Source organism: Lepidochelys kempii, chromosome 2 (assembly GCF_965140265.1).
Source record: "Lepidochelys kempii isolate rLepKem1 chromosome 2, rLepKem1.hap2, whole genome shotgun sequence".
In the NCBI taxonomy this organism is placed as follows: domain Eukaryota; kingdom Metazoa; phylum Chordata; order Testudines; family Cheloniidae; genus Lepidochelys; species Lepidochelys kempii.
Genome location: NC_133257.1, coordinates 91346034 through 91358622, shown reverse-complemented (window position 1 = coordinate 91358622; position 12589 = coordinate 91346034). Strand labels below are relative to the sequence as shown.

The following is a 12589-nucleotide window of genomic DNA, read 5'->3' as shown; positions in this document are numbered from 1 at the left end:
AATCAAAGTGGCAATCACCCTGTGGAAGCAGACTGCCATGCATAGATACCTGTTAGATGGGCACTAGTTTGGGGTTAAGATGTTCACACTGGCTGGGTGCTGTTGTGTTGGGGTTGGGCATGACAATACATGATCTGTTGCACAGGTGTATTATCAGTGTGGCGAATGTGACAGAGATTGCTGAGGGTTTAATAAATCGAGGCGCCTGAACTATGCAGGATTATTGATAGAATATATGTTCCCGTTTTATGTTCACATCACCTCCTCAGCAAGCCCAAGAGTACATGAACTAATAGAAAGGAGACCTATTCAATGATGATACAAGCCTTAGCTTATCATTATGGCAAACTCTTGGACATTTGTATGGCATGACCAGGAAAAGCACATGATTGTCTGAAGCATCAAGCAAAGATGAGATGTTCAATATACAGTGCAGTGAGGAGGCAGGAGGACATGTAACACCTTATGAACAATCTGGCTATTGCACTGGAGGCTGTTACTTATTTTAGCACAGCCTGCAATTGGCATGCTGCCCAAATTAGAGATGCTCTGAGCATACACAGTTTGCTACTGATGGTAGGGAATTGTGAATGAATCATGTATATCAATGAACTGTTACCATTTCTTTTTATTTGGAGTAGTTTCTTGCTATGTTGGTAATGATTGCTCATCTGTTAAATAATGTAGTAATTAAATTATCCCATTCATTTAATTTGTATGGTGAGGGATTTTATGGAGTCTGGAACTAAGGATGCATTGATGTGGCAATAATTATTATCAACTGCAGCTATAAAGCTCCTTTACATAGTCTAAAAATGGTGAACTTTATACATTTGCTGTTTGATTGGATTTATTTTTCTCATGGTTTATTAATTATTTGTATTAGCTATAGTAAGGGAATTTATGGAGGAGTGATTTGTTGTATTGATATGAAAAAGAAGTCTGACTGATGTAATGATTATACACAGACATTTTTTTCAGAGTCTGCTTTATTATACGAACACAAAGTGAAGACCAGCTACAACATCAAGTCAATGTAACGGATTTGCAAAAAACAAGGGTCATAAGTATTCCATTTCATAGAATCATAGAATCATAGAAGATTAGGGCTGGAAGAGACCTCAAGAGGTCATCTAGTCCAACCCCCTGCTCAAAGCAGGACCAACCCCAACTACATCATCCCAGCCAGGGCTTTGTCAAACTGGGCCTTAAAAACCTCTAAGGATGGAGATTCCACCACCTCCCTAGGTAACCCATTCCAGTGCTTCACCAACCTCCTAGTGAAATAGTTTTTCCTAATATCCAACCTAGACCTCCCCCACTGCAACTTGAGACCATTGCTCCTTGTTCTGTCATCTGCCACCACTTTGAAGAGCCTATCTCCATCCTATTTATCTTTTCCCCTTTTCATGCCCCGGCCCTTTAAATCACCCCCCCTGAGCTACCAGCTGCAGAGGCAGCTGGGAACCCCAGGGCTCGGGGGGGCGATTTAAAGGGCCCAGGGCTCCAGCTTCCGCTACCGCAGCGGAGCCCCGGGCCCTTTAAATCACTGAGGAGCCCTGGGGGCTCCCGGCTGCCACCGCTACCCCGGGGCTTTGGGCTCTGGCAGAGCTTTAAAGGGCCTGGGGCTCTGCTGTGGTAGCAGCTGCCGGAGCCCTTAGCCCTTTAAATCCCCACCTGAGCCCTGCTGCCCAAGCCCTGGGGTAACGGTGGCTGGGCTCCATCGGGGATTTAAAGGGCCCCGGGGCTCCAGCTGCTGCTACTGCCCTGGCCCTTTAAATGCCTGCCAGAGCCCCACTGCCGCTATCCCAGGACTTTGGCAGCAGGGCTCCGGCGGGGATTTAAAGGGCTGGGGCACTAGCAGTGGCTGGAGCTCTGCGGCTCTTTAAATCCCCCCAGAGCCCTCCCACCCCTACCCCAGGGTTTGGGCAGCTGGGATCAGGCGGGGATTTAAAGGGCTTGGGGCTCCAGCTGCCGCTACTGCCCTGGCCCTTTAAATCCGCTCCGGAGCCCCGCCGCCACTACCCCAGGGCTTGGGCAGCAGGGCTCAGGCCAGGATTTAAAGGGCCCTGGGGGGGGGGGGGGCGTAGCAGCGGCTGGAGCTCCGGGGCCCTTTAAATCCCCACCAGAGCCCTGCCGTCGCTACCCCAGGGCTTTAAATTGCCCTGTCGGAAAGCCGGTCCTGGTATGGCGCACCGGCTCTTACTGGTACGCCGTACCAGGGCGTACCGGCTTACTTTCACCTCTGTCCTTGCTTCCAGAGCTGTGTGTGCCTCTGCAAAATATCTTGGAACAAATTCTGCCCTGATTTAAGCCTGTGCAATTTTAATTAAATCCATTCCATTTTCTTATGTGTAGATTGGAAATTATTTTAAAAGCACCATTTTGGTGGACCAGAGAGACCAGCCCTTAGCTCCAGCGAAGTATCTGTCCCATAGTGAAAGTTCTTTTAAAAAAATGACTTCATGAGAAGAGGTCATGTGATGTTTAAAATGTATTACAAAAACATCCAGACATTATTGAGGGGCACATATTACATATATGAAAAAATAATAAGCATTTTTAGTGTACTGGGATTGTTCCAAGACAGGTTCAAATTTATATCAGTAATTGTTAGGTGAAGTATTAAATACAAAAGCTGAAATCCTGCCTTTATTTACACCTTCTGTAACCCTGTTGAAGTTAATGGGTGGCATGGGATGTTCATTGGCAGGAGCTGACCCTGAATTCTGAAAGCTGATTTGTTAAGTTTAGGGCTGAATTATGTCATCAGTAATTACAAGCGAAATTTTGTCTATGGGTTTTATTATTGTACGTAATGCATCATATAATTGACTTCGGTTTATTATGACTGGAACTGAGTCTGATGTACTTAGTCTGAACTGAAACAGTGCCTTGTTTGAAATTGCAAAAGTTTTGAATTAATTTTTTAAAAGCACAGACTGAGTGTATTTGTATTTTCTAAAAAGGCTGATTGTAAATCACTTTTTTATTAATATTTTTTTTTATTGTAACAATATATTTGGAGGTACTCCAAACAACAAGGACACAAAGGATTCTTTCACGAGACGGAAATAAGATTCCAACAGCCCCCCTTTTTTTTTATTTAACAAACATCCACTTTTTCCTTAACAGGTCTCTTTTTACATTTTAGCTTATTTCATGTTTGTAGCTATCACTTCTGTGACTGATACTCCTATAATTGTCATTGATTTAAGGGGTCTGGACCATATACTAAGTCCTATTGGTTTCTCTCCTTAGCTAAGAAGGGCTTTGTGTAGGAGGACATAGGGTCTTGGGTCAGGCCCTTCTCCAATTATTCATGTGGGAAAATGCATTGAGGTGTTTTAGTTAATATTTAGATTTATAAACAAACATTTTCTTTAACAGGTCTCTTGCACACATTTTTAAACATCTTTCTCTTCTTTTACACCCCACCTCCCAAGCTTTTAGCTGCAGGTCTTTATTGTTTCTAGATATCATGCTATTTATCAGTCTTGGTTTAAGGTTCTGAGCCACATATCAAAGCCTGTTGTTTTTGCTCCTTAGTAATGGTGGGCATTTTGGTTGGGGGGTCAGGTGCCATAAAGGTTAACCCTGATCCCAGAAGGGAAAGGGTTTAGGTCATAAGATCACACCCATAATCATATCAGGCACATTGTCATTTCTGGTGACATCACAGCAGGTTACATCACATCCAGTGACACATGCTTATCTTATTTCTGGATCAATCTCTTATCTCATCTATCACTCTAGTTTTAACTGAAGCTAGGGGCATAGCACTATTGTCACAGATCTAATAAGTGAGACCCTTAAAAAGACCAACAAGATAGTGAAACATTAGTTGTCATATTTATCCATGGTCCCCTTATGAATTTCCTGTGTACATGTAATCCTGCATTATAGCAATAACCTAGGAACCAAAGGGCTGATAGTTGCACTTGGGACTGTAATATTAATTTTTTTGTTGGCTTCCATGAGGTTCTGTAGAGCAGTGCTATGATATGCACCTGTTCCCAGCCCATAGATGGTGAGAGTCTTCTCTCTGAGCCACTCAGCTTCTGTTGGACTGAAACCTGCAGTTTTAATGTCCCATGATTTACTTACACTCTGACTATTGTTATTTGGCCTTTGATCAATTAAATTGCATTTATATGACATATTGAGACAAATCGAATCATTGTAAAATTTCACTGAAGTCATATGAAGACCAGGAATGAATTTTGCCCATACGTCCTAGTCAAAATAAAGCTACTGAGAAGGTGAGAATTGTAGCTTGTATTTAACAGAGTCTCTGCAACTTTGAGGTTCTGAAGAAGCTAGGCTGCAGGTCAACAAAATATGTCATGCTTTTGGATCACACCCACAAAAGCATTGTGTGGGTTCAGTTATATCTATGCCAAGTCTAGTTTTTACAAACTCTGTCCCACAGTGATGGTCTGAGAAATTGGATACCTAGCTCGTAGTTATTACTTATCCCCATCAGTTTAATAATTCATTGTGGTGGTGTATGATGGTCTCCAGTAAATAGATTTAATACAAAAGGTCCTTTTACCCTAGATGACAGATATTACCCCACAGAAAGTAGCTGGTGTCAGTTCGGTCCAGTGGGAGCTCCAAGGGTTTTGGGTGGGTATGGTTGTCCATGAAGGATATGGAGTTGGCGATAGCTCTTTTGGGTGGCATCATCACCAGGTAAAGTGTCAGAAATAGAAGCTGGTCTGCCCTCCTTCAGGAGACAAGTAACTACATCTCGTTGCCTCTGTGGCAATGACAGAAAATTTCTGAAGTGCTTTATCCACGTATGTGTCCCATTGACCCTATGCCAATGGGCCCAAAGGGCTGTACTGTGCCTTTGCATCCTCACTGGGCATAGATCTCACGTCCCCTCCCGTGACAGTCATCAGTGGTCCCTCCTTCCTTCCACAATATTGCTAATCTAGCCTCCTCAGGGGCTGATTCATCAGAAATTTTGTGAATGGAGCTTTGAAATTGTTGGCTTTCATTTGGCCTTCTTGTGGGGTTTTTAGGCAGGAGCACGTGATCTGGCCTGCATAAATAACTTTCTGTTTTGGGAGGTGTATGTGATGGCTTCAGGGAAAAAGCATTCACGCATTTGGGCTCTATTGCCATACAAGCAACGTAGCACAGGAACTTTAAAGAAAGAGACAATATAGAGGTATCATAATTGAATTCCTGCTTATGGTAAGCATACACCTCCCAAAAGAAAGGAATGCTTTTTCCCTGAAGCCATCACATACACCTCCTCTTAAGAAAGGAGGTGTAAAGCTTTTTTTTTAAATCCAGACACTGTTATTGGGCTATTTTAATGCAGCAGGTAACTTATAGCAGCATATATATAGCTGTAGTAGAATGCAGAGTATGTAGCCTCTTTCTCTCAGACCTGTTATTATAACTCTGTATGGAAATCTTGCATATGGACAATAGTTGTACATTTCTATGGATCCTGTTAACTGTAATAGGGGCAGGTTTGGTGATGTTTAGTGCGCTGTTCAGTATCTGTTATAGAGTTTCTGGTTGGGCCCACTTGAGTTGGTTAGCAAAATAAAGACAGATGGCAAAGGATTAACATTTCTAACACTTCTTTATTAGTATGCAATCATCCCAGATTTTTTTTTTCTTCTTTTAGGGCTCAATCCAAAGCCTATTAGGTCAAGAGAAACACCTGTTGACTTCAGTGGACTTTGACTCAGGCCCTATATCTAATAAGATTTTCCTCAGCTAATACCTGGTCTAGACACAGGGTTTTTTTTTGTTTTTGTTTTTTTACCAAGTTAACTATTTCAGTTAGGAGTGTAATTTTTTAAAACTAAAATAGTTACATTGGTACAACCCCTTGGGTGGACACAGGTAGATCATTGTAAAGGATCATACATTTTTGGGGAATAAGCTATATCTGTATGGGCAATAGACACAGAGATCAACTCTGCTGGAAGGTCAAAAGCAGTTAGGCCTTCTTAGGCTTCCCAGGGGATAATAAGAAAGATGTCGGTAAACTTGACGGGTGTATCCCTTTGATTGATTTAAAATCCTTTTTCTTTTATTTTATGCTTTCCTTCTACTGTTAAGATTAAGTAGTACTTGGGTTTGAGAAAGCTGTCTAGTCACCACCTCACCTGTATTAATCACTGGTCACGAGCTCCCAAAGGGAAGACTTGCAGGTGCTGAATTCAGCAGGCCTGCTGGGTAAGCACGGTTAAATCACAGAGTGCCATCACCTGAGGGGATCCACTCAGAGAGAGACCATGCTGAGGCCCAAACTCTACAATGTACAAGCCTGAAAAGGAAATAATTACAGAGATACCAACCCCCAATAATATGTTGTAACTATTTCAAAATTATCCAATTGCTATCATTTGATCACACTAATTTCTTTTTACAGCAGTAAATAATATAACTGTAAACAAATTTCCATTCTAGGTGGATCAAAGTCAGTCTCTGCAACATGATGCTGTTCCCAAAATACTATCAAGTGCTTTTTTACCAGGTATTAGGCAGTTCACCTCTCTGCTGCACAAGGTCAATCTGGCTGGAGCCGTGAGGCTTGTCTACACAAACAGTCCGTGGCAAGCGAGGGTGTGAATCTACCCTCCACTCACCTGCAATGCACTACTCTCCATGTGGACCCTGCTGATGTGCATGAACAGTTCCTTAATGTGCTTTGATCTAGTCCCACTTCAAGGTGAGATGGATCAAAGCACACTGAGGAATTGTCTGAGAAACCTGTGTAATGTCCATATAATGATACAAAGATTTAAAGACAAAAGAGGATTACTGCTGTGTTTATTTTTAATAAGAAGACCTTTAACTCATTCCCACCCAACATTTCTTGTTGCAGTGGCCCAGAGAGGGTGCTGTAAGCTAATGCTTACTAGAGAATTGGGAGAGACCACTGTCCAAATTCAGTGTGTGGAGGACACAAAGGGTGCTGATGATTGAAATCCATTCATGTATTTTCTACAACCTGTGTTTTAATCGTATATGATATCAACACATGTGACCCAAGCCAGGAAAACATAGTTCCCAGGATACCTCCAATCCTGGATTCAAAGGATTAAAATAAATATACTTGGCTATCAGTAGATGGCTGTGTGTTAAATCTGGGTGAACACGGCGTTGGAACACTTTCAAACAATCTTCTTGTAAGCCAACGGGGGGAAATAGAGGGCTACTACTTGGCAGTAGTAGGTATAAGTGTGGAGAAGAGAACAAAACACAATCTCCTGCATGAAAGAAACTATGGCAATGATGACTCTGTCTTGCCAGGAACAATCTAGTTATTTTAAGAATACTCGCTGCAGATCTGATAGAAACGCTAGTGGATTTTAAATTCATACATCATGCATATTATTTGTGTCAAGCATTAGTTGTTTAGAGCTTCATTCTTCCTGTTTATATAAAGGCTATTTCCTGTGGAATGAAATCAGTGAGTGCCAGCAGTGTTTAGTGAGGACAAAGGGAGTAGCAGGAGTTTAGGGCCTGCTCTAACTGCCATTGAAATTAATGGAACTCTTTCCATTGATTTCAGTGGTAATGAGATTGGATCCTTATTAGTGCCTCACTGTATCAGGCCCAACATCACTACTGTGGTTGTTCAGCAGGCTGCAGATCAGATGGGCGGTTGAAACTAATCCAACTGCAGTCAGGAGATCATGAACACTTTACAATATACTATTGTTTGAAACTGTCTGCCTAAATGTCAAGACTGAGTTCACCTAGTACAGTGTTCTGCTCAACCATTAAATACAACTGCTAGATCTCCAGCAGTTTTAATTGCACCCACTGTTGCTATTTTTGGGGTGCTGTAAGCGTATGCAACCCCATACAAGACTCTGCCCCACAGAGATTACAGTTTAAATGTAAAACATACTGGATGAGCCAGAGGAAGGAGCTGTTCCTGGGTATTTTCTTTATGTGGTTGTGATGGTCTTCTTTAAGTGGGTAACAGTATCTTTTGTTGATATGGACATTTGTGGGAGAAGCAAGTTGAGACAGTTTTGGAGAGAAGAGGGGAAGGTCCCTGGCACACTGGGATAGGAAGAGAATTCAGAGTGTAGAGGTTGGCATAAGAAACTGTTTAGAATTAGATACGGAATACTGTCAGCATCTAAACACTTCTGAGCATGTCCGTATTTCAGCTATATAGGTAGGATTATCATTGTTATACCAGTGGCATCCAGATTGAGGCAATTTAGTTCCTACTTCATAAATCAGAATGAAATGACCCAATTTTCCGCAGCTCAGTAGTGAGACACCTGCCTATAGCTGCATTGATTCTGTTGTGTGACATTCATCTTGGTAGTGAATTAGCTTTGTATACTCACTGATCTCTATTTCTATATTATGTGTCGCTAACACATACCTGCTTCGGTGCAGGTATTGATCGACTGTGTCTAACCCTGAGCCTGAACTAGTTCAGTGAGACGTTAGTGGAACAAATGTGTCGATCAGATTACTGCACTCTCTCATTCACAGCTCTTTTCAATACACTGTTATTAACACAGAACACTGCGGCTCATGGTATTATTGGCACACAACATTTCCAGGGTGAGTTCTCCAGCCCTTGGATTGTTGTACTGGTGCAACTGAACTAATGGTACATCTACACTGCAGGCTTCTTTTGGCCGTGTATAAAGTTCCCCCATAACGTGTATAAATAGTGTAGCTATTTGGCTTAGGCAAGTAGAGTAAAGACACTTCGAGGATGTGGGTTAATATGCGTGTACATACTCTACCCACTCTCTACTCACCCAAGCTGTGTCTCCCCATCTCCACTGCTATTTTTAGCCATGTAGTGTCCTGTTGCCTCCCAGCTGCTGGAGCCTTTCTCCTCTGCAGGAAAAGACACCCTCCCTGCAACAGGGAAAGGCTCTTCCAGCTCCCCACCACTGGAGCCCTTCCCTGCTGCAGGGAAACACTCTGCAGCTCAAGCATTTCCTCTCCACGGGGAAAGGCTCTGGCAGGGGGAGGCAGCGAGGAAAGGCTCTGGGCATAGGAAAAGTCTCTGATGTAACTTTTCCCAGTTACAGGGAAAGACTCTGGTACCTCCCTTTTGCTGGAGCCCTTCGCCACCACAGGGAACATAAGAGTGGCCATACTGGTCAGACCAATGGTCCATATAACCAAGTATCCTGTATTCCTACATTGGCTGATGCCAGAGGCTTCAGAGGGAATGAGTAGAACAGGACAATTTATTGAGTGATCCATCCTGTCATCCAGTCCAAGCTTCTGGCAGTCAGAGGCTTAGGGACACCCAGAGCATGGGGTTGCATCCCTGACCATCTTGGCTAATAGCCATTGATGGACCTATCCTCCATGAATGTATCTAATCCATTTTTTTAAATTCAGGTATAATTTTGACCTTCATAACATCCCCTGCAATGAATTCCACAGGTTGACTGTGCATTGTGTAAAGAAATACTTTAAAAAATCCCAGCAGCGAGGAGGAAAGGCTCTGCCAGGTCCCCATTGCTGGAGCCTTTCCCCGCAGCAGGGAAAGACTCCAGCAGTATGGAAAGGCTCTGGTAGGAGGGAGCCTCTCCTTCAGCCTTTCACTGACATGTGTAGCTACACAGCGGTGTGGACGCAGCCTGCTTTTCACAGCAGCATGTAGCTATACATACACTACATGCCACCACCAGTAGTGTGTAGTGTAGAGCTAGCCTAAATCCACATTGATATACATCTACTGGACTAAATGTTGTTTGAGTGCTCTTTTTAAAATGCAAGGCGGTGAAAATGATCCAACTTTGTTGCACCTGCCGCTGAGGTGCTCACTGCTAAATTGCACACTCAGGCCAAGTGAAGCTTGTCTGAAGCTGATATCTATATGTTGGTGCCACTGCAATTCTGCTTATTCTTGCAGCAAGGGTTGATAAATTTCTCCCCCTTTTGAAAGTAAAAGCTATAGGTCACTGGTCTCATTGAGGAATAATTAAAGACAGAGCTCTGTTATGAGACAATTCAAGTTATGACCTCAATTGCACCTGTGCAAACCTTCTGAAGGATAACAGGGTTGCAGAGGCATAACTGAAGGTAAACTAGGAAAACAATGGCGTTACACACACATCTCAAAAGATGTAATTTGGCCTGCAGAATCCCTACTACTGGTAGTATGAGAAGGATGTCAGAGGCCAGGATCCATTTGTGGAGCCAGCTGTTAGTTCAAACCATTTTTACTTGCAAACTGAGCAAACGGAATATAGAAATTAGTGAGACACAATGAATACTGAAACCTTGCCATAATATTTTTCAGAGAGTCACTTCTCAGGGAAAAATGCACTTTACAGGCAGTTTCCGTATTTTCATAAAAGTGAAACTAGACTCTTGTATGATTAGGATGTACTTCATTTCTCTCACATATAAAGTTTTACTCTATATTCAGTTATTATCCTAAAAGGATTTGCCAATAGGCCACCCTATTATGAAATGCAAAACTGATTACAGCAATGATTTGATTACAACACCTCAGCTGAACATGTGTTGGCAGATGGGACATTTCCTAATGTGAGAGAAGAAATCTGTACAAAAGAAAAATATATTTACAAACTGAACATGCAACCCAGACTTAATTTGCTTATATAGATAAGTAAGCAAATTAAGTCTGTGTTGCATGTTCAGTTTGTAAATACATATTTTATATTTATTTATATATAATATGTATATATTTTAACCCCAAAAAATCAGACAGTTTCGCCACTCCTTGGAGTAGTTCTAATTTTCACATTGGTCAACTCAGTAAGTTTTGTGACCATTAGCTTTTAACATTTATTACAAAAACAAAACAAACATTTAAAATAAAAACTACAGTTATATATGGTATAGTACAAAACAATAGATACCATCTGATATATAGAGCATAGCATTAGAAAAGAAAAACTCAATAATACATGGACATTTCTGACTTTTTTATAAACATATTTTCAAAGTGAAATCCATTTTCCTATTTTAGACAGTGGCCCAAATTCAATCCTGGCATAGGTAGGGGGAGCTCCCGATGAAACCAATGGAAAGTACACTGCTTATATCAGGCATTAATTTGGCCTAGATTTCCAGTTCCTACTTATGTTTTTAATACAATAACTATTTCCTCCTGTGATTTAAAAATATCTGTAACTAAAAAGTGAAAAGATAAGCACTGTTATATTTACGAAGACATGTCTTCAGTCAAAAAACTAAGAACAGTAAGAGCAATCCATATACGGCTATAATCTATAAAACATCTTTTTGGTAGTGAGAATGTAACAATAGAGCAGCTCAAATTATGTTAAAATATGGATTTGTTTATAGTGGTGAATATGTTATCCGCCTTTTTATCAGCTAAAAAGTTGGATGATTTACCCATCATTCTCCCCCCTAAAAGTTTATAAATAGGTTAAGAGTAGTACAGGAATACAGTGCAGCTCAAATAATCTGTAGCAAAGTGTGGTAATTTCCAAAATATTTGTAATTAGAGTGCACTTGCACTTCTTGTAATTATTCTGTCCATGCAAAGTGGGTGCAAAATACTATCTAATCTAGTAGCATTTTTCACCCACTTTGCACAAGTGTACATGATTACACTAGTTGCAAGGCAGGAGAGCCTCAGGCAATAGGACCCAGATCCACAAAGATATTTAAGCTTCTAGCTTCCCTTAAATGTCCTTGGGGATCTGGGCCTACATTTCCAAACTATCATAAAAATATTAGAAAACAATTTCATTATTGTATTTATTAAACATATAACAAAGGAACTTGTTAACACATCAACTGTCTGAAGCTTTGGGAATGGTCCTGAAAAGTGCTGAGTACTTTAAACAAGCATTTAGGAGCCCTCATTATTTGTACTGGACAGAGGAAAAGTAAGTATTTATGTACAATACTGTCTGCTAGTTAAAAATCAATAGCCTTTAAGCATATTTCTTATTTTTATAGCTTTGGAGAGTTAGGGTTAAATTCACTGCCCAGGGGCTCAACTTCATTGACATCAGTGGAGTTGGGCCCACTTATACCAGGGGTGAGTTTGCACCATGATTTCTAAACTGAGGCACTCCTGCATAATCTGTTGATACTGCTTAACAAGGAAGAAACATGAGCAACATTAGGCACCACAGAATAGCTGTATTGTAGAAGAACAATGTGTTACTTATTCCAATGGACAAACAAAAGTGCTTGAATTTGATATTTCTGTCACCAGTTTGTTCTTGACAGCATTCAAATCATACCTGAATTAATTTAAAAATTAGCATGTAAGTGTTCATATTATGTCTACCAACTAATGATTTATAAGTGACCATTGATACTATAGTATTTAGAAAGACCACTGTCTCAGTTTCAGCAACTTCACATCCTCTCTCTCTCTCACACACACACACACAATGTGTATATACGTATATATAATATGTGGAAAAAAGAAAGGGATATATCCAAGATACATTTTGTTACATTTGACAGAGATGGATGGTACCTCTTCAGAACCTGTTATGCTGAGACTTGGTCTCATACATTGCTTAAAAGTTAAAAGGGGCACAGGATCTTCTGATTACATTTTAGTTCTTTGAAAGATTATTTTAAACTCTTCCAAGTACCC

At 41.1% G+C, this 12589-nt stretch overlaps 1 protein-coding gene across 1 annotated transcript in view; it reads left to right on the top strand.

The window, feature by feature from the left end:
* Positions 1-12589, top strand: part of LOC140906847 (uncharacterized) — a 79555-nt gene that overhangs the window by 2041 nt on the left and 64925 nt on the right. The gene's annotated exons all lie outside the window — the stretch shown is intronic.